At 42.4% G+C, this 20,253-nt stretch overlaps 1 long non-coding RNA gene across 1 annotated transcript; it reads right to left on the reverse strand.

The window, feature by feature from the left end:
• Nucleotides 1-3,939: 3,939 nt before the first annotated feature.
• LOC136631315 (uncharacterized) lies at nucleotides 3,940-16,090 on the reverse strand. Its single transcript, XR_010793001.1, has 3 exons — nucleotides 15,851-16,090; nucleotides 15,172-15,301; nucleotides 3,940-5,170 (listed from the first exon to the last, which is right to left on the reverse strand). It is a non-coding gene; the product is annotated as an uncharacterized lncRNA (long non-coding RNA).
• Nucleotides 16,091-20,253: the final 4,163 nt, after the last annotated feature.

Genomic DNA, 20,253 nt, shown 5'->3' on the forward strand with positions numbered 1-20,253 from the left:
TAATTCCAGGGGCATTGCTAGGGTCCTAAAACAACCGGGGAGCAGACCTTCTGTAATATAAAAATTGATGTATAATGAATTTTGAGACTCAGTTTAGCTAATTTTTTCATTATCCAATAGCTAATTTATGGTCATTTACACAGTCCTCAATTTGAGTATCTGTGCCTGGGCAGGGGTCAGTCCCAGGGTAAAATGTTATGGCCTATTGCATAAGACCCGTGTGTTTAATGCAAGTTAAAGTATGGTCCTCTGCACAGAAATGTGGCAGGAGGGTGGTGAACACCTTCTGTTAAATGACTTTACACAATTCAGGGACTTGGATGCCCAAGTATTGTTTACTTCCAGTTTAGGGTTTCTGGACACTGGAAGTCACTGAGGAGGTCTGTGGCGTAGATAGTCCTTATTATGTTCATCAAACATCATGGGATTCTATCTACTTGAGTAAAATATGTGAAACATAGCAACCAATTCCCAGGACAAATTGCATAGTCTGTAAGACTTCCTACACCATCATGAAGAAACATTACTCCCTCGGATTCACATTAATGGCCTCTCAGCCAGCCAACCAGAACCCTACTGTTCACTGATGAGTGACAAGAACTTCAAAACAGCTGTATCTACATGGGTATTCTAGTTTGGCTTACATCCCTAGTCATGACTCATAAGGTAACTGCCTTGCAATAGGTGGTGCCATGTAAAGATGAGTGCAGTGATGGGCTAGCAGCAAGAGGGCTACGGCAGCAGGTCTCACAATAGTGGCTGTCCTTAGACCTCGGGAATATCCACAGGTCCGATGGCCCCAAGGGTGTTCACTCACCAAATAAGGCATCACTAGTGGAGTGGTAATTAAGTTAATGGGATGCGACCACATACTGACCAGTGACTTTGGAATTCAGATGTATATGGAACTTTTATTTGAGCAAGCATCTGTCCCTCTCAAACTGGCAGACAACACAGCAAGGGTCAGCGATATACAGTTGGTGCGGGTCTTCCCTAAGTCCTCGCAGCATAGCCGTGAAGGTAGGACCCAGAGTGTGATTATCAATTGCAGCAGTCCTTGCTAACTTGCCAGGAATACCTGAGATACACAACTGGACAGTAGTTTCCCCTCACTTCTCTCCAATGGTTTTGTCCTTCCACCATGAGCGTACATAGGCCACCCATATTTATACACACTTCTAATTGCGATAATCGCCAGATGTGATCCTGTGCTGTGTCACTACACCCACATTTTAAAGGAATAGCCTACAAGAATCAGAAACATATTACAATGTCTTTTGTAATCTTGAACAGAAAAATCAAAAAGTATCACCAGAGAGGAATTCGCCTGCCACCACATGAAGATGTGGTGGGCAATAAACTTATAGACTGGGGCACAGGTCCTAAGGCTAAATACCTAGCAACATCCTTAGGTAAATAATTGTATAATTCTATAGTGTGGCCAAGAAGATGGACAAGATTATGGCCCAGAATAATAGGCCTCAAAGATCGCATGCGATGTGATGTGATGCGCATGTGGCAGAGCTGTTTGTGTTGTGTGTGTAACACTTATGTAGAAGAACTGGGGATCCTGTGTGTGACACGTGCATGTAGGAGAGCTGTGGATGCTGTATGTTACGCGCATGCAGCAGAACTGTGTGTGATGCGCATGTAGCACGGCTGGGTGTGGTGTGTGTGACACGTGCATGTAGCAAAGCTGTGTGTGCTGTGTGTGACAAGCGCATGTAGCGGGGCTATGTGTGCTGTGTGTGACACGTGCAAGTAGCAGAGTTGTGTGTGATGCACATGTAGCAGAACTGTGTATACTGTGTGTGACGAAATTGTAGCAGAGCTGTTTGTGGTGTGTGTGACATGCATCTAGCAGAGCTGTGTGTGCTGTGTGTGACGCACATGTAGCATAGGTGTGTGTGCTGTGTGTGACGCGCATGTAGCAGAGCTGTGTGTGCTGTGTGTGACGTGCATGTAGCAGATGTGTGTGGGACGTGCATATAACAGAGCTGTGTGTGATGTGTGTGACATGCATATAACAGAGCTGTGTGTGATGTGTGTGACATGCATGTAGCAGAGGTGTGTGGCGCTATAATTGCTATAATTTCTGAATAATTACTGAAATATATATATATATAAAAGGGAGGCACAAAAAGAAGTACTCAGAAGTACAAAGGCAAACATACCTGAGCAGAACCAGTATACGGATGTGTTATCGTCATTCTCTGGAAAGAGGAGCCAGAATGAATACCCCGAGCAAGCCACGATTAGACTATCTGCAGTAATAGACAACCCAGCCTATCAGGTCTACAGCAGAAGGGAGATGTTTCTCCCTCGGCATCTAGTGCTGCATGCCACCATACATGTGGCGGCAAGTGTGTCACATGGTCCGACGCTGACACCATCACATCAGCACGGACCCATGCTTGCACCTGATCACTATCAGCACCTGTACGCCAGCGGCGCTCTGACACTCCTGTTCCAAGCTGTATTTTATTAATTGAATACCCTCCTATGGATCTCTCTAAAAGTTGGCCCCCTTACTTTGGACTTGACATACTGCGGTCACCACCGTCTCACATAGACAAACTGCAGAATAAACATCTATTGTAAGTAAACCTGCTGTCTACAAATGGAAAAATGAACACAGTACAATACTTTGAAAAAAACATAAAAATGTGCATTGTTGTCAATAGAAAGCCAGTCATTTCCGAGACAAGGTAATTGTAGCCTTGTCTGTACTTTCTGTAATTACAATGCTGAACTACAAATGAGAGTCTTTGAAGATTCTTGGTATCTAGGGGACTGCTCAGCAAAATAAAGGGGTATATTGTATATTACCCATCAAATGCCTCAGTTTTGTTGCTTTAAGGCGATATTTTCCAAACTCCAGTCCTCAGGGACCCCAACAGGTCATGATTTCAGGATTTCCTCAGTGATGCACAGGTAATGTAATTATTGCCGGTGCTTTAGACGCTGAAACAGGTGTTCTTACTACAGGATATCTTCAAATCATCACCTGTTGGCGATCCCGGATGACTGGAGATTGGAAACACTGCTTTAGGGCTCCTTCACACAAGTGTATGTGTTTTTACGGTCGCGTGAATGAAGAAAAAATGTAATCAAGTCTCAAGGTTAATTAGCGGTTTCTCGGCCATTCATAGGGCTCGTTGCGATGTATTAGCAAAAAAAAACACCACTGCCCAGGAATCCCTCGCTCGGCATAAATCCTCGGAATGACTTCAAATGCCTAAAAAGAGACACCTGCAAGCTTTTCCCTTCATTGGCTGCTGCTAAACTCCCTCCCCCTCCCTTTGTTTGCAGAACCCATAGAAGTCTATGGGAGCCAACAGTGTATATCGGTTGAAAGGCAGAGCAAGACCTATCTTTTCTGGCAGCGTGTAATTTCGTTTGACGATTTCAGTTGAGTAAGGGCTATTTTTGTGGCGCAATGTTTTTAATGCTGCTAAAAAGCGCTCATTTGAACAAATACATTGAAAGCCAATGCTTCAGATGGTCCCGATTTTCTGTAGATGTAAAAGCGCTCGTGTGAATAAAGCCTTAGGACTCACGTCCACGGGGAAAAGAAGAATTAAAATCCGCAGTGTTTTTCCCGCACGCGGATCCGCGCCCCATAGGGATGCATTGGACACCCACAGGTAGTTAAATACCTGCGGATGTCATTTTTCCCGTCAGGCGCGAATCCGCGGTCTTTTTACTCACGTAAATATGCAGTGTGTGTACAGGCCTAAATAGAATGCACTGAATCGCACTGATTTGGCGCATAAACACACACCAAGATAAGGTATGCCACATGTTTTTTCACGCAATTGTTCATCACGTGAAAAAATACGCTCTGGTAAACGAACATACTGAAATCAATAGTATCTAATAACTGTATTACACACAAACATCGGTGGGCAAGATAGTTGGGGTGCACAGAGGCAGGGCAAGGCAACAGCTTTCAGGCTTTATTAAACAGGCCAACGAAACACCAATCAGTAAACTTTTCCATGTACAGGTTTCACCCAGCAGTCACTTCGGGGCTTTTCATCCATTGCTGGATTTTCTGGATGAATGGTGCACTTTTGCTGTTAGCGATCTATTCTCCCACTCTCTTGAATCGGCTTCTCGTAGGGAGCTTCTATTTCACCACCTTCAGCAAACGGGCAAGTCCTGCTCAGAGGCAAAACTTGAAGCTCCTGGGCCCCCATGCAAAACCTGTATCAGGGCCCCCAACTATAATGCTTTATTCATAGTTCTGGGCTTCCTATATGGAGAGGAGAAGCCTTATGGACCCCTTAAGTCTCCTGGGCCCGAGTGCAACCGCATCCCCTATAGTTACGCCCCTGGTCCTGCTCCAGATACTCATCAGCTTGTAGCCTTTTAGCTCAGCCCTTCTGCCTGGATAAATTCTTGCTGCGTCACAACACACAGCCTGTAAGTGCAGAATCTTCTATAGACTCCTGCACACACGTAGTCTTCCACCAGTACTTCCACTGGTTACAAATCTGCACCATTACTCCAGTCAACCCAGCAACCTAGAGACACACATTTCTTAAAAGGAGCAGTTACATCTGAACAATTGTAATAAAATGCGATCACAGGGGCTCCCATAGCCCTCGTACATATATACCAGTCTGTATTATAAAAGGGCCTCTCAATTCCAAGCTTTTTGGTCGATTTACAGTAGCGAGGCAGCAGTGCTCCTATCTCTTAACACCTTTCTGCTGTCTTTATATTAATACAATGTAGCGAACATCAAAGTGCATTGGGAAACTCACTGTCTGAGCTCCACTGTGCAAGTAATCTGTGTTTATGTGAAAGGCATTCTTTAGATATTTTATGCTCATTTTGTAAAAACACTTTCGGTTTAAGCAATTTTCCTCTCCTCTCACAAGTTGCGATGATGAGTTACATCTGGAGAAAGGAAGTTCCGCTGAGAGACAGCTGGGTTTTATCGCTTTCAGAGGCCCCACTGCGCGCTGTTCTTCCGATTACAAGCGAGAGCCCATTGGATGATCGTCTTAAGGATGACTTGTAGCTTGATACATTTCTTGGGAGAAGAATGCTTCTGGGAATCTTGCTGGATTTTTTCCCCATTTCCAGTTGAATGGTGACAGGATGCGTGCCATTTGGTATCATTAGCTTGTGCTTTGGCCTCTTCAAGCTACACAGCGTTCTATGAATAAATGATAAGACATTCCGTTGTTCCGAGGAGAGAAAGGAAAGACAACACTGTTATAGTTTGGTAAACTCCTATGACATGTGGTTAGACTGGAGAGAATGTCTTTTAGCACTGGAATAGGGGGTTCAAACCCTGCAGGGGATGGTTCGGCATGTTCTTCCCAGGGGTTTCCTACACATTACGGTTTGAACATACCCTTAAGCTGAGTGCCCTAAGGCTGGGTTCACACAGGGCGGATTAGCTGCGGTTTTCCTGTTGTGGTTTTGGCGCGGAAGAACTGCTTCTGTGGCAAAACCACTTCAAAGGTTAATTTGGGCTTGTGGATTTTCTTGCGGATTTTCTTGCGGAAAAATCCGCAAGTGTTTTTTTCCGCAGTGCTTTTTTACTTTTTGTAGCGTATTTTGGTGCGGATTTTGCTGCGTCCATAGAGGTCTATGGACAAAAAAGCGCTGCGGAAAAGACAGAAGAATGGACATGTTGCGTCTTGAAAAACCGTGCCGCAATTGCATTTCCGCACTGCGGCTGTGCGGAAAAAATCCGTCCTGTGAGAACAGCTTTTTGCCCAAACACATTTGTGCTGCATTGCACTGCAAACGCAGCGGTTTTGCCGCAGTGCGGATATGCAACGGCAAACAGCGGCAAAAAAGCAGCAAATCCGCCCTGTGTGAACCCAGCCTTAAGGGATTCTCTGGGACTTACACATGGATGGTCTATCTACATCTGCATTCACTTCCTGGCTGCCACTCGCTGCCTGCATTGTGCCATTCTTCTGCTGAGACACACATGCGCCAGCTCCCAATCTCTTACATTCCCCTGACTCCAGCCAATTCCATTGACCCCCCAAGCGCATATAATGGGGTCCTTTCCATATCACTCCATTGAGTTCCAGTCTGCTTCTGTGTGTTTTATCATGTTCCTTACAATTATGGCTTGTCTTTCTAACCTCGCTCCCTTGTCTGCTGCTTCTCCTGAGCTGTCTGATCTCCCTTACAACTGAACTCCACCTGCCTGGTCCCTTGCTCTATTTAATCACAATTCCTGCCTACTGACTTGGTACAGTATTTGGGAACTCCTTGTCTGTGTCGTCAATATTGAAGACTCCAGGAATAGCATACAAAAAAAAAAGTCACTACATCCAACAAGTAAACTCGATGCTAAGATGCACGAAAGCCAGGGCTGCAACAATTACAGTAACAGAAACACAAGCCTCAGCACTCATACAAATTTGGGCTGGATTCACACGGGCGTCAGTGTTTCTACGTTTGCCTGCCAGCAACGTAAAAAACATGTGAACAAGTGCACAAATATAACATTTGTGTGCCCGTTCAGACTGCCCTGAGCCGGTGCATATACGCCGAGCCTACAATGCCGTTCGGTGGGAGTAGACAGTTTAGCTCTGCTAAGCTGTCTCCCCTTTCCCCCCTTCCTCGCCGTCTCTCGGCAAGGGGAGGAGGCGAGATGGGGTGGGAGCTAGTGTGCTAAGCTCCTGCCCCTTCTCTGCCCCTTGTCACAGCCAGCAATGAGAGGAGGTGAGCCAGGGGTGGAGCTTAGCTTAGCTCCAACCTGTCCACCCTCTTGCATTGCAAACAGCCGGCAGGGCACAGAGAGGAGCAGGGACGGGGGTGAGAGTTTAGCAGTCACGCTGCTAAACTCCCTCCCACATCCCTTCTCCGGCAGCTGTCATTGGCTCCCATAGGAGTCTATGCAGACGCCGCCGGCCTGGGTGCTTTTATGCCTCGGAAATACGCCCATGTGCACTGATGCATGGTAAACCAATGCATCACAGGGGCAGTGTGTATTGGCCGGGCGTGAAAACCCGCATGATATTTGCCCATGTGAATTCAGCCTAAATAGCTGAATAAAATTGCACAACTGTTGTTTATACTAACTTATAATAAGTGCAAGGCTCTTATCGTATATTTTGATCGAAATGCATATTTTGATTATTGTGCGAGTACCTAGTTCTAGAAGATATCTCTCTTTGGGCACGTTACATGTGTATTGAGGCCTCCTTCACACCAACATCATTTTATCGCTCCGAAAGTCGCGCTAAAAAATCATGGGTTTTGGAGCTAAAAATCACGTGAACAAAGAATAGCTGCGACCATGTCTTGGCTATTTTACATGGCTGGCTGAGGCATCTTCCAGTGCATTGAAGACCACGACCCCAAATCCCTCAGCCGCCAGAACAACGTAAATTACTTTGAAATGCCTCAACCTGTCGTTGTTTAGCAGCGCCTAGATATCTTTTGACGGAGTGAAATATCGGTGTTCTATTTTTTGACACACGTCAGAAAATTGTTCATCTATAACAATCCATAGGAAACCATTGGTTCTTCTAGATGCAATTTTTTGACGCGCCTACTCTGCGTTAAAATAACTCTCGGGTGAAAAAGGGCCTCAATGTGTATTTTTAAAGCTCCCATAGACATGGATAGGTGATTTTGGAACGATGTGGATCAAATTAGGACATGCTGCAATCTTTTGAAGCGCATGTCAGAATACACCAATGGAAACCAATAGTGTTCTATGCAGTTTGTTTTAAAAATGCGAACATAATATGGACAAAATACATATATTTGAATGAGCCCTAATTATTGCAGCCATGGCTTACCTTCACATTTAATTTATTTTTTGAAAATGCTGTCTTTTATCTTTTGTGTGCGTTGCATTGGTGGGGCAGTGACTTCCCTCATTTTTATCCTGCACTCCATTCACTGATCTGTCCCAGGTGGAGTAATCTATATATATAAAGCAGAAAGCCCTCACTCACTGACTGACTGACTGACTGACTGACTGACTCACTGACTGACTCACTGACTCACTGACTCACTGACTCACTGACTCGCCAAAAGTTCTCCAACTTCCCAATGTTGTAGAAACATGAAATTTGGCGCAAGCATAGATTATCTCCAAAATAGGAAAAGAAATTGGGTCCCAACTCGATTATTCAATTCTAGCGCAAAAGAATTGGCGTCGAAATTTAACGTACATAATCTAAATTACTCACTTCCCAATGTCATAGAAACGGGAAATTTGGCCCGAGCATTGATTATGTCATAAATAGGAAAAGTTAATGGGTCCCAACTCGATTATTCAATTCTAGCGCAAAAGAATTAGTGTCCAAATTTTACGTGCGGAATGTAATTTTCCCACTTTCCGGTGTCATAGAAACGTGAAATTTGGCACGAGCATTGATTATGTCATAAGTAGGAAAAGCTAATGGGTCCCAACTCGATTATTCAATTCTATGCGCCAAAGAATTAGCGTCCAAATTTTACGTGCGGAATGTAATTTTCTCACTTTCTGATGTCATAGAAACGGGAAATTTGGCAAGAGCATTGATTATGTCATAAATAGAAAAAGTTAATAGGTCCCAACTCCATTATTCAATTCTAGCGCAAAAGAATTAGTGTCCAAATTTTACGTGCGGAATGTAATTTTTTCACTTTCCGGTGTCATAGAAACAGGAAATTTGGCACGAGCATTGATTATGTCATAAATAGGAAAAGCTAATGGGTTCCAACTCGATTATTCAATTCTATGTGCAAAAGAATTAGCGTCCAAATTTTACGTACGGAATCTAATTTTCTCACTTTCCAGTGTCATAGAAACGGAAAATTTGGCACGAGCATTGATTATGTCATAAATAGGAAAAGCTAATGGGTCCCAACTCGATTATTCAATTCTATGCGCAAAAGAATTGGCGTCCAAATTTTACGTGCGGAATGTAATTTTCTCCCTTTCCGGTGTCATAGAAATGGGAAATTTGGCACGAGCATTGATTATGTCATAAATAGGAAAAGCTAATGGGTCCCAACTCCATTATTCAATTCTATGCGCAAAAAAATTAGCGTCCAAATTTTACGTACGGAATCTAATTATCTCACTTTCCGGTGTCATAGAAACGTGAAATTTGGCACGAGCATTGATTATGTCATAAATAGGAAACACTAATGGGTCCCAACTCCATTATTCAATTCTATGCGCAAAAGAATTAGTGTCCAAATTTTACGTACGGAATCTAATTTTCTCACTTCCCGATGTCATAGAAACAGGAAATTTGGACCGAGCATTGATTATGTCATAAATAGGAAAAGCTAATGGGTCCCAACTTGATTAATTTAATTCTAGCGCAAAAGAATTGGCATCGAAATTTTACGTGCGGAATGTAATTTTTTCACTTTCCGTTGTCATAGAAACGGGAAATTTGGCAGGAGCATTGATTATGTCATAAATAGGAAATGCTAATGGGTCCCAACTCCATTATTCAATTCTATGTGCAAAAGAATTAGCGTCCAAATTTTATGTACGGAATGTAATTTTCTCACTTCCCGATGTCATAGAAACAGGAAATTTCGCACGAGCATTGATTATGTCATAAATAGGAAACGCTAAAGGGTCCCAACTCCATTATTCAATTCTATGTGCAAAAGAATTAGCGTCCAAATTTTATGTACATAATCTAAATTTCTCACTTCCCAATGTAATAGAAACATGAAATTTGGCACGGGCATTGATTATGTCATAAATAGGAAAAGTTAATGTGTCCCAACTCGATTATTCAATTCTATGCGCAAAAGAATTAGCGTCCAAAATTTTACGTACGGAATCTAATTTTCTCACTTTTCGGTGTCATAGAAACGTGAAATTTGGCACGAGCATTGATTATGTCATAAATAGGAAAAGTTAATGGGTACCAACTCGATTATTCAATTCTAGCGCAAAAGAATTAGCGTCCAAATTTTACGTGCGGAATGTAATTTTTTCACTTTCCGGTGTCATAGAAATGGGAAATTTGGCACGAGCATTGATTGTCATAAATAGGAAAAGCTAATGGGTCCCAACTGGATTATTCAATTCTAAGCGCAAAAGAATTAGTGTCCAAATTTTATGTACGTAATCTAATTCTCTCACTTCCTGATGTGATTTTATATAAAGTAAACGTCACATGGTTACCTCCACGTGGTGTTTCCTGGGTAACGCAGAGAATTATGCAAAATGGTGAACATATGTTTTTCCGGTATCTCTAAAGTAAGCACGACTTCATAAGATTTTCCGTGTGAACACCAGATAAACACCAGTACCAAATTAACTCGGGCGAAGCCGGGTATATCAGCTAGTGAAAGTATAAAGCCAGGTATACAGCTTACCTGGAGTCCATTGGAGGCCTTTGGCCCAAAGAGAGAGGTCTTTCAGAGCTACGTACCCATCCAATAAGATACAATTGGATGTGGTAGATGGGCCCATGTGTTTTGATCAAAATATGTGCTGAGACCCTTGCATTTTTATGCAGTTAGTATAAACAACAGTTGTGCAATGTTATTTAGATATTAAATGTGTATGATTGCTGGGGCATGTGTTTCTGTTACTCCAGGTATAGACTCCCTGGTTTAGCTCCAAGTCAAATCCATATTGACTTCGTAGTTCCATATCTCTAACAATATTGTATTGTCCTTAGAATAGGGATCAATGTTTGATCAGTGGGGGTCTCTGAACTTTAAAATCAATGAGACTGAGCTGCAGTACCAGGAAAAGCCACACTCATATGTATAATGCTGTGGATGTGTAAAGATAAGCCATCCATTTTTAAGATCTGGAGTATCCCATTAGAAATCTAATTCTTTTAGTATTTTTTTCAGTTATCAAAAAAAAACTTTAACATGAAAATTATTTAAAAATTAAGACAAACTGCAGATTTTAAATATGGTATTCCAGATTCTTTATCCAGTACTCTATAATATTTGTCTCATGAGTGGTGCAATAGTGTCTTCCCGGCATTGCGAGTCCATTGGTAATGTGTAATAATAAGTGAAAATCTGCTTTCTCTTGGCAACCTGTCAAAATTACACCCTCAGTTATGGGACCCTGTGTGAATTGCATGGTAATATGAATACATAACATATTATCATATTCCTTATAATAGTAATATACCAGGTAGAGAGTCACATCTTCAATGCTTGCCAATATAGTACTTTTCCTCCTGTGTCTTGTCGGGGGAAGGAAGCTAAGTGACAACTACATTGTGTACATTATATGGTTAAAGAAGAGGTCATCACTATTTAAGACCTTCTGTAACACTTACCTGGTAAGACCACGTTGTTGTTAAAGACATCATATAGTCAGCGAACCACCTGACAACTTTGACATTGATTGGAACTTTTCTCTCCGACTAGAAGGGCTACAGTATATCACTGCTCTCATTGGATCACAGAACATAGGTATGGCATCCCATTTCCAAGCCCCAGTTAAATCTTTGTATATTGCTAAAGTGAACCTGTCACCAGGTATATGATGCCCATGGTATGGGCAGCCTGAACCTGGTCACAGGTTTCCTTTAGGAACATTAAAAAAGTGGAGAATTCTTTTTAAACGGCAATTTAAAGCTGATGTCTGAGATTCGAAAAAACTGTTTTTGTCTTATGCATAAGCTGTGTCTGATATTGCCGCGCAGCTCTATTCACTTGCAATACCTGGTGCAACTCATTAGCAAAAGTGCTGCATTTACATCGCAAGAAATCCCACTACCTTTTCGTGCTGTATCTTGGACAACCCCTTATATCCATATTTCATACTTAGCCATCTTGTGTTTCAAGTTGCACTTTATGAGTTTTACATCTAGGTGGAGATGTGGGAATCTAAGGGCTGCTGTCCATGGGCGTAGTGTTTTCCCCGCAGCGGATTTCCGCCGCAGGAGAAGGCTAAAGTCACCGCGATTTTCCACAATGAACCTATCATTAATGGTAGGTTCATCGCAGGCAAATCGCAGCGGTTTTCCACTCATGTATATCGGGCTGGGCCTTCCATAGTTATCCTAGGCGAATTATCGCCGCGGATAACACAATGCTATATCATGCGTGGACAGGAGGCCTAAGGCAGCCTTCTCACATGGCAGAAATGCTGAGGAATTTCAACTAGTGGAATTGCTGCAGAAATTCTGCAGCATTTATGGTATAAGCCATGTGGGGGGGATTTAACCTTTTCCAATCCAATTTGTATCCTGGTTTTCCTAGGGGGCTTACTCTTTTTCTGCTGTTATACAACAGCGCTAAATCCTGGCTAGAGCCAGTACTGCATGAAGTGACACAATGGATAGGTTCCAACAACAGAGAGGCTGGCAATATACAGTAAGAGAACCCCGGCGGACGTCTTCCAACATCAGAGCTGTACAGCCTTAAATCATAATGTCTTCAGAGGTCAGACAGTGGATTGGAAAGGGTTAAAACCGAGACAAATATGCAGGAATTTTCTAATTCTAGTTCCATTGGACATCTATTTATGCTGCTGAATCGCGTTCTGGAATCCAACCGTTGCAATTAGAGATGAGCGAGCACGCTAGGATAAGTCAGTTACTCGAGTGAGGCTTGCTCTTCTTGAGTGACTGTATTCTTTTCCGAGCGTGCTCAGGGGGGGCGGCGGGGGTGAGCAGGGAGCGTTGGGGGGTAGCGGGGGGAGAGAGAGATCTCGGACAAGAATGCAGTTACTCGAGAAGATCGAGGCTCGCTTGAGTCACTGACTTATCCGAGCGTGCTCGCTCATCTCTGGTTGCAATACAGGGGTTCAATAATGCAGCTGTTCCATTTAAGTGCAGTTTTGGCCACAGCAGAATTCTTGAGGAACTGCTGCGGGTATTCCGCTGCAGAATACCTACTGCGATCCCGCCCCGTCCTGCTGAGCACTCCCTTCTACTAACTTCCAGTTCAGTTTCATCTAAAATTGAAGCATTGTATACAGTTCATATGTAGGGTAAATCACGGAATCCAAAGTATACAGAAAATAAATAACCAGCAAAAATTTACTAAGGAGGTATTTTGTCAAGACTTGTCTTGTCCATTTTATTCACTTCACGCAATGTGTCTCTTCCCACTAAAATAGATACAAGACTGGACGGAGCCAAACTAAGGAGCCTGTTAACATTTTCTTAAAATCAAGCAGTTAAAAATAGTTACGAGACACTTACAAGAGGTTTATTCTCCCCAGACTCCAAAAGCCAAAACCAAATTATAACCTAGAATACACTTTCTTCTCAGTTTTAGACAAATATGGACTGTTTAATAATCTGAGAAGTAGATTCACATGGAAACTCCATCTCATGGACTCTAAGGAATACAACCTCCATTAATTATTCTTATAAACAGCTTCCACCGACATGTTTGTGAATCCAGTGTCTCAAGACGGGATGCTTGCCTGCCATGATTTAGATATAATTTGCATACTGAGAGGTCATGTTGGATTAGGTCATGCTTCTATGGTATAATATACTGAACCTGCAGTTCTCAAGGTACGTGATGTGGGTAAACAAATTAGACTATAATAAAAGGGGCGGATTGGAAACTTAAAGTGGCCCTAGAAAAATTTTTTAAAATGACCCTGGAAAAAAACTCAAAGTGGCCCCATTTGGGACACGGTAAAATACTAGGTTGGGCACTAGAGATGAGCGAGTAGTGCCTTAGCCGAGTATCTCCCCGCTCGTCTCTAAAGATACGGGGGCGGGGAGAGCGGGGTGGAACGAAGGGGAGATCTCTCTCTCCCTCTCTCTCCCCCCCACTTCCCCCTGCTTCCCGCCGCAACTCACCTGTCACCGGCGCCGGCCCCCGAATCTTTAGAGACGAGCGGGGAGATACTCGGCTAAGGCACTACTCGCTCGAGTAATGTGCCTAAGCGAGTATACTCGCTCATCTCTATTGGGCACTAAGTAGATGCTAAATGAGTGTATTTCAATAAGAATGCATTGGGAGAATGTGCCCATAGCAGGCTTTACTCTACCCAGTGACATATGGGCAGCGCCATACATGAACTATTGTGTACCAGATTTATAAATCCTATTCTGGAAGTTTCTTAACAACCTGAGTCTGAGTAAGCCAGCACTGAAATGAGGTTTTACTCACATTTAGTTCTCCCACCTCCTATTGGTGAGTCGGGATAAAGTTGTTGCCCATATACTTTAGATAGCTGTCAGCCCAAAGCTTGTTAGACCGATAGGTATCTCTACCAACTTCCACATACATACTTGACTGAGATTGCAAGGGTTTCTAATGGGAAGAAGGATATGGCAATAGAATCAAGCTTGCTACATAGATATGATATTAGAACCTAGCATAGTATATACATAAAGGTATGAGAAACAAGCTTACAAAGATAGGAGAACAAAACCAGATGTACTACATTGTACTGTACCAAAATTGAGCTTACTACATGGATATAGTATCAGAACTCAACGTACTACATAGATATCGTCCTAGTTTACATTTGCCAGTGTCAAAAAAAAATCTATCCACCACCATTCTAAAAAAAAATGGATTAATCAAAAACAGCATATAGCAGGCATACAGTTGTATCCCATTTTCTGTATTATTCCTGGATATGTTTGAAAATGTGATGTGAGCATCTCCTAAGTTAGGCTAGTTAAACACACTGGGGGACATTTACTAAAGCTTTTACACCAGAATTAATGTGTAAAACAGTTGCACATTTTTGCACAAATCCCACTAGCTTTTTTTGCACTGGCATTGGCACTTTCTGGCAGGTGGGCAGGGCTTGTAGGGAGGGGGCATGGTCATCATAGGCCAACAGATTTATGTATAACTTACACCAGAACCTGGCGTAAATTATGCCATAAATGTACACCAATTCAGACCTGAGGTATCTTTCTAAGAAGGGCACGGAGGTGCCTAATACATAAACAGACCTGCGCCTCATTAGAAATGCTTAGTAAATTTCCCCTACTGCATATTAGTTGTTGAATTTTGGGAGATGAATGCCGTCTCAAAAACAGCATCAAAATCCACGGCTTTCTACCCCTAGTTACATGTCAGTGACAGCAGCCGGCCCTGTGTATAATGAACCACAGCGATGGCCCAGTATGTATCCAGGGGTGGACGACCCACCAGGAAGATTCCCAATGAAATATATATCTTATCTGCCCCTGCACAAGCCTCAGCGCTCATGCACATTTAATATCTGAATAAAATTGCACAACTGTTGTTTATACATACCTCATAAAAATGCAAGGTTCTCAGCACGTTTTGATCAAAGTATGGGGCCCATCTGCCTCTCTTTTGGTGATAAACTTCCAATGCACTCAGGGAATTCTGTTCCCCTAGCTATATACTTTCATTAAGCCACCTGGGAGAATGGAGGGCAAATCAAAAGTGAGGGCAGCCAACATTATTAGCATCCCTGAATATTAAGTATACCATATAAAATATCTCCTGGAATAAACTGCTTGGATACGTATAGACTGATATATTTGATTTAGGGCCCAATAATAACAAAATAAAAACTTTGCAACAATGCAAAATGTTATCAAGATCTTTGCTACTTATGGAACAAACAAGAACCTTCTAGGATGTGATGGAAGGAGGAAAGTTGATCAGACAACCCTACGAAGGCTGATTCAAATTCTGCCAAAGCCCCTCAAGCTGAGCTGGAGACTTCTTGAGAGATGGGTTCAACCCGTATCACATACTACAAAACAGGGCTGTATTGGCTAAGTCCAAAGAGCATCCCACTGCTAAAAGAAAGGTATAAAGAAGAGCGACTGAACTAAAACATTGCAAAGAAAAAACACAATCCTTCTAGTAAAATGTTCTATGGACAGATAAAACCAAATAAGAACTTTTTGACATGATTATAGACAAGGAAATGAAGCCTATAAAGAAAAGTGCACCTTACCTACTGTGAAATATGGTTGAGAATCCGCAATGTTGTGTTGCTGCTTTGCTGTCTTTTGAGGCCTAGATTGTGTTATAGGAATGATGACATCAGGGGATAATGAGTAGTTTAGAGGAAAGGTACTTCCAAGTGTAAAAAAAACTAGATTTGAGTTGAGTAAAATGGATCCTACGGCAAGAAAATGACTCAAAAGTACACAAGAATGACTATGAAGGGAAAATGAACTGTTTTAAACTGCCCAGCAATGAATCCTGATCTCAATCCAATTGAAAATCCTTGGAGAGAACTGAAATCTGCTATTGGGAAAAGGATCCCTGCAAACATTCCAGAGCTTAAGAGAACTGCAGTGGAAGAAACTGCCAGCAGATGGGTGCAAGAAGCTCACAGATGTCTACAATAAACATTTGGAGGCCGTTGTTGCTGCCAACAGTTGTGCAACCAAGTGCTAGAGAAGGGGCCTGTAATCCTGGCCATATCATATACTTTGTTTATTCTTTGTTTCTCCTTAGAAATGACTGTATGTATGGTGACGGGTCAAGTTTTATGTTGCATGTATTTGGACCTGCTATTAAAATATTCTAATGATACAAATTCACTTATCTCTGAAGATAATGGACTTTTTTATACTAAACATTAATGTTGACCCCAACTGTAAGTCCACCTTATGGTGTCCATGGAGTGATCATCAAATAGTTAATGTGTTTTTGTGTTTAGAATTTTTCCCTGCTACTTTGTATCTAAAAACAATCTCCATACAATGTTGCCACAGAAATAATGTTGAGACAGCTGTGTCGCTTGTGTTGATTTTAATTGGTCCATGCTATAATATTTGGCTTTGATGGTCCATAAATTGCTTAGCTCTTTGGAAAACTGGCCTCACACCTGCTAAACTATCAAACATCAAACTTTAATGCTTGGTTTATATAAGTGAGAAATTCTCCAGACCGTGCTGCTTGGTATTTACGTAGTTTATAGAGCGATATACTTATTAGTTGTGTTTAAAATAAAACCATTATTGTGTAGGTTGGAAATAAGGTGTTAACTAAGCAGGGGGGCAATGTTTGTCTAGGAGTAAATAAATGATAGACTTTTAGATGGAGTGATACATTTCACTTTTTCTGACTTTTTTCTCTAAATAACGGGACTATTCAGTCCTTATTTTTTATATTCAGTGTATAGTATATTCATGTTTAATAAAATATGAAAGACAGCTGATACCGCTCATCTGCAATTTTTTATTTCACATAGCGGCTGGATCGCAGCCAGTGGTTTTGTGCAATATTGATGCCCCGCTGATAACTCTAGGCAGGGGCGACATCTGCATGGAGTTTTTATGTTCTCCTGTAAGGGGGGTACTAGTTGTTATTGTTCCATGTTGTTTTGTTGTCTCTTTAAGAATGGACAGAAACGGAGGAACAAAGCTGAGCTGGATGGGATGGGAAGTGCAGACTGTGGAGACAGCAGCTACGCAGTGGACAGAGGAAGATGGGAGTCTCTACTGGTTTGTGATCTAGGACTGTAGCCATTGTCTTATGGGCAGTCTTCCTCTTGTGAACAGGGAAAGGAGTGCTGAATAGTGAAGTCAGTGCCAAGTGGTTCCTCTGTTCCCTCCACTCCAATGATGCTGAAATTGATCCCTGGCTGGCTGAGCACAGAACTGCTGCAGGTATCCCATACTAACGGGTCTAAAGACTGTTCGGTGAACTATGTATCACTTATTGCTGCTTCCAGTTAACTACGCAGGACTTTGAGTAACAACCGATTACCCGGCTTTTTGGATTTCTTGTTATACTGACATATTTTACGTTACCAGATTAAAAGTTACTGCATTACTGCTTATTGTTATAAGGTAAAGTCCCCTGGTGTAAGTACCGAGTCATGACTGACTTCTAGGGTGATTTTTCCTTGGCAGACTATTTTTGCAGGGTGGTTTGCCATTGCCTTCCCCAGTCATCTTGGGTACTCATTTTACCAATCTCGAAAGGATGGAAGGCTGAGTCAACCTTGAGTCGGCTACCTGAACCAAGCAGGGATTGAACCCGCAACCTTCAAGTCGTGAGCGAGAGTTTAGGACTGCATTTCTGTGCCATAAGGGGCTCATATTGTAAATAAAACCATTGCTTAACCAGCTATGTCAACTCCTAATGGTGTTGCCTGTGGACTCCCTACACTCTTGCGCTTTTATGCATTTCCAAAAACATATTTGTAAATTTATTGGACTTATATAAAATTATATTTTAACTACTTATATAGTATCAACGTATCCTGCAACATAGATTATCACTCGCATCAGTCCATGTCTTCAATAGGGGTCACAGTCTAATTTCCTTTTCTCACTAGGGCCAATATCATTAGAAGCTAATGTATCAGTAGGTTTTTGGATTGAAGGATGAAATCAACACAATCGAGAAATCATACAATTTCCATGCAGATGTGGCTCTTGGTTAGATTCGAACTCAGGTCATCCGTATCATAACGGCGCTGGCTGGATAGTAAATGACAAATCTTGGCTTCATCTTTAGTAATCACCTTTCTTGAGTACTAACAGTGATTCCCAGTATGCCAATACCCCAAGGATCTACAGTAGAGCTAAATAGCGTATTAACTGGATATAGCAAGAAATAATTGTATGAACCATGTATTAACACAATGGAAACAGAAATACGAGGGACTCACCATCAGCGGATAGGGGCTGATGGAGATGGTACCAAATGATGAAGAGATTTGAACAGATGGTAAGGAACTAAAAAAAAAAACAGAGAAATTCTACTTCTAGCACTAGCTGTCTCTATGTCTTTACCTAACACTTTCCCTGACTTTGTCCCTAAACAGCAGACCCCACTGTTCTTCAGTAGCTTTCAGTTGCCCTTAGTAGCATTTCTCTCTACCATTATCACTGAAAACAAGAAGGCACGAGGAAAGAGTACAAGCAGCATGCAAATATGAACCAGGGCAGACCAAACAAATGAGGAATAGCAAAACAGACTAAAGACTAGGAAACGAATGGCACTTATATAGTATAGACAAAGGTTTCATCACCAACACTGAAGGGGGTTCTTTACAGTAAGAGCAGTGAGACTGTGGTTCACTCTGCCTGAGGATGTGGTGATGGCAAAATCAATAGAGGAGTTTAAGAGGGGGCTAGATATCTTTTTAGAGTGCTATGATATTACAGGATATAGGCACTAAATAATCAGCGGGGCTGTTGATCCGGGTCTTACAGACAGGTAGGAACTTTTAAACATTGATTATTCTGACTGCCACTATGGAGTCAGGAAGGATTTTTTCCCCCCAAAAGGGCTAATTGGCTTCTGCCTCATTGGTTTCTTTTTGGCTTCCTCTGGATCAACAAGGGGGGGTAGAAACAGACTGAACTAGATGGACGTTGTCTCCCTTCAGCCTAATATACTATGTTACTTTTACACGGGACGAATATCATTCAGAATCGTTCAAATTCCAACCATGGACCATAAGACTGGACTGGGAATAATGGCTTGACAAAATAAATCTGCCGGGGCAGACAAGACTGGATGAGGAACTCAGAACTAGATCAAAGTATACTAGAATAAAGATGTATCAGAGTCTAATGTGTTATGATGCAGAGCAGCTCTCACAGTCAGATTCAGGCCCCAAGTTTCCCCTCTGTGATATCAGGGAGGAGGCCCATCTTCCTACCTCACAGGCCCCTCCCCTTTGACAGAAAGGATAGTCCGCCTGGCAATCTTATTGTCTGGCTGACAGAGAGGCAGCATGACCCACTCTCCCCCCACCGTTACCGTACCGCACAGATGACAGTGAGGCATTGCGACCCTCTCCCCCTCCAGCAATGCTTTCATGCTGCCGACAGGTAAGCAGAATTGCAGAACCTGAACTGCCTCTATCCTCTTCTGGATGCTGCATACTCTATAACGCTCTGTATGTGTATGTGTGTGTTTGTGTGAGTGAGGTCTTATTTAGACGACTGTATTTATGCAGGTATTTTGCGGCGTAAAAAAAGAAAAATCGCCCATAAAACGCGACCCAGCGAAGCATTCGGATTCAATGGGTTCATTCAGTTGAACATTTTTTTTGCCACATAAAATAATCGCACCTGGAAAAATAGCACCTACACGTCGGTGTTCAGTTGCCGGTTTTATACGCCGCGTGAAAAGATAGGGATTTCCCCTTTTCTTCGACGTGATGCGCAGCAAGCTCCTATAGACTTCTAAGGCAGCTTGAAAAAAGGAAGGGGGAGGGGTTACCCTGCGCACAACACTGGGAAAAGAAGACAGCTGCCGCTAATTAAGCATTAATTGTCATTCGGAGCATTTTATAGCGATCGCTGCTTGCTATCGCTTTTGTGTATTTTTTTACATTCACGCAGCAGCGCCCTGTGTGAATGGCTTGAAGTTTGCGAATAAAGT

This window comes from Eleutherodactylus coqui, chromosome 6, assembly GCF_035609145.1.
Source record: "Eleutherodactylus coqui strain aEleCoq1 chromosome 6, aEleCoq1.hap1, whole genome shotgun sequence".
NCBI lineage: Eukaryota > Metazoa > Chordata > Amphibia > Anura > Eleutherodactylidae > Eleutherodactylus > Eleutherodactylus coqui.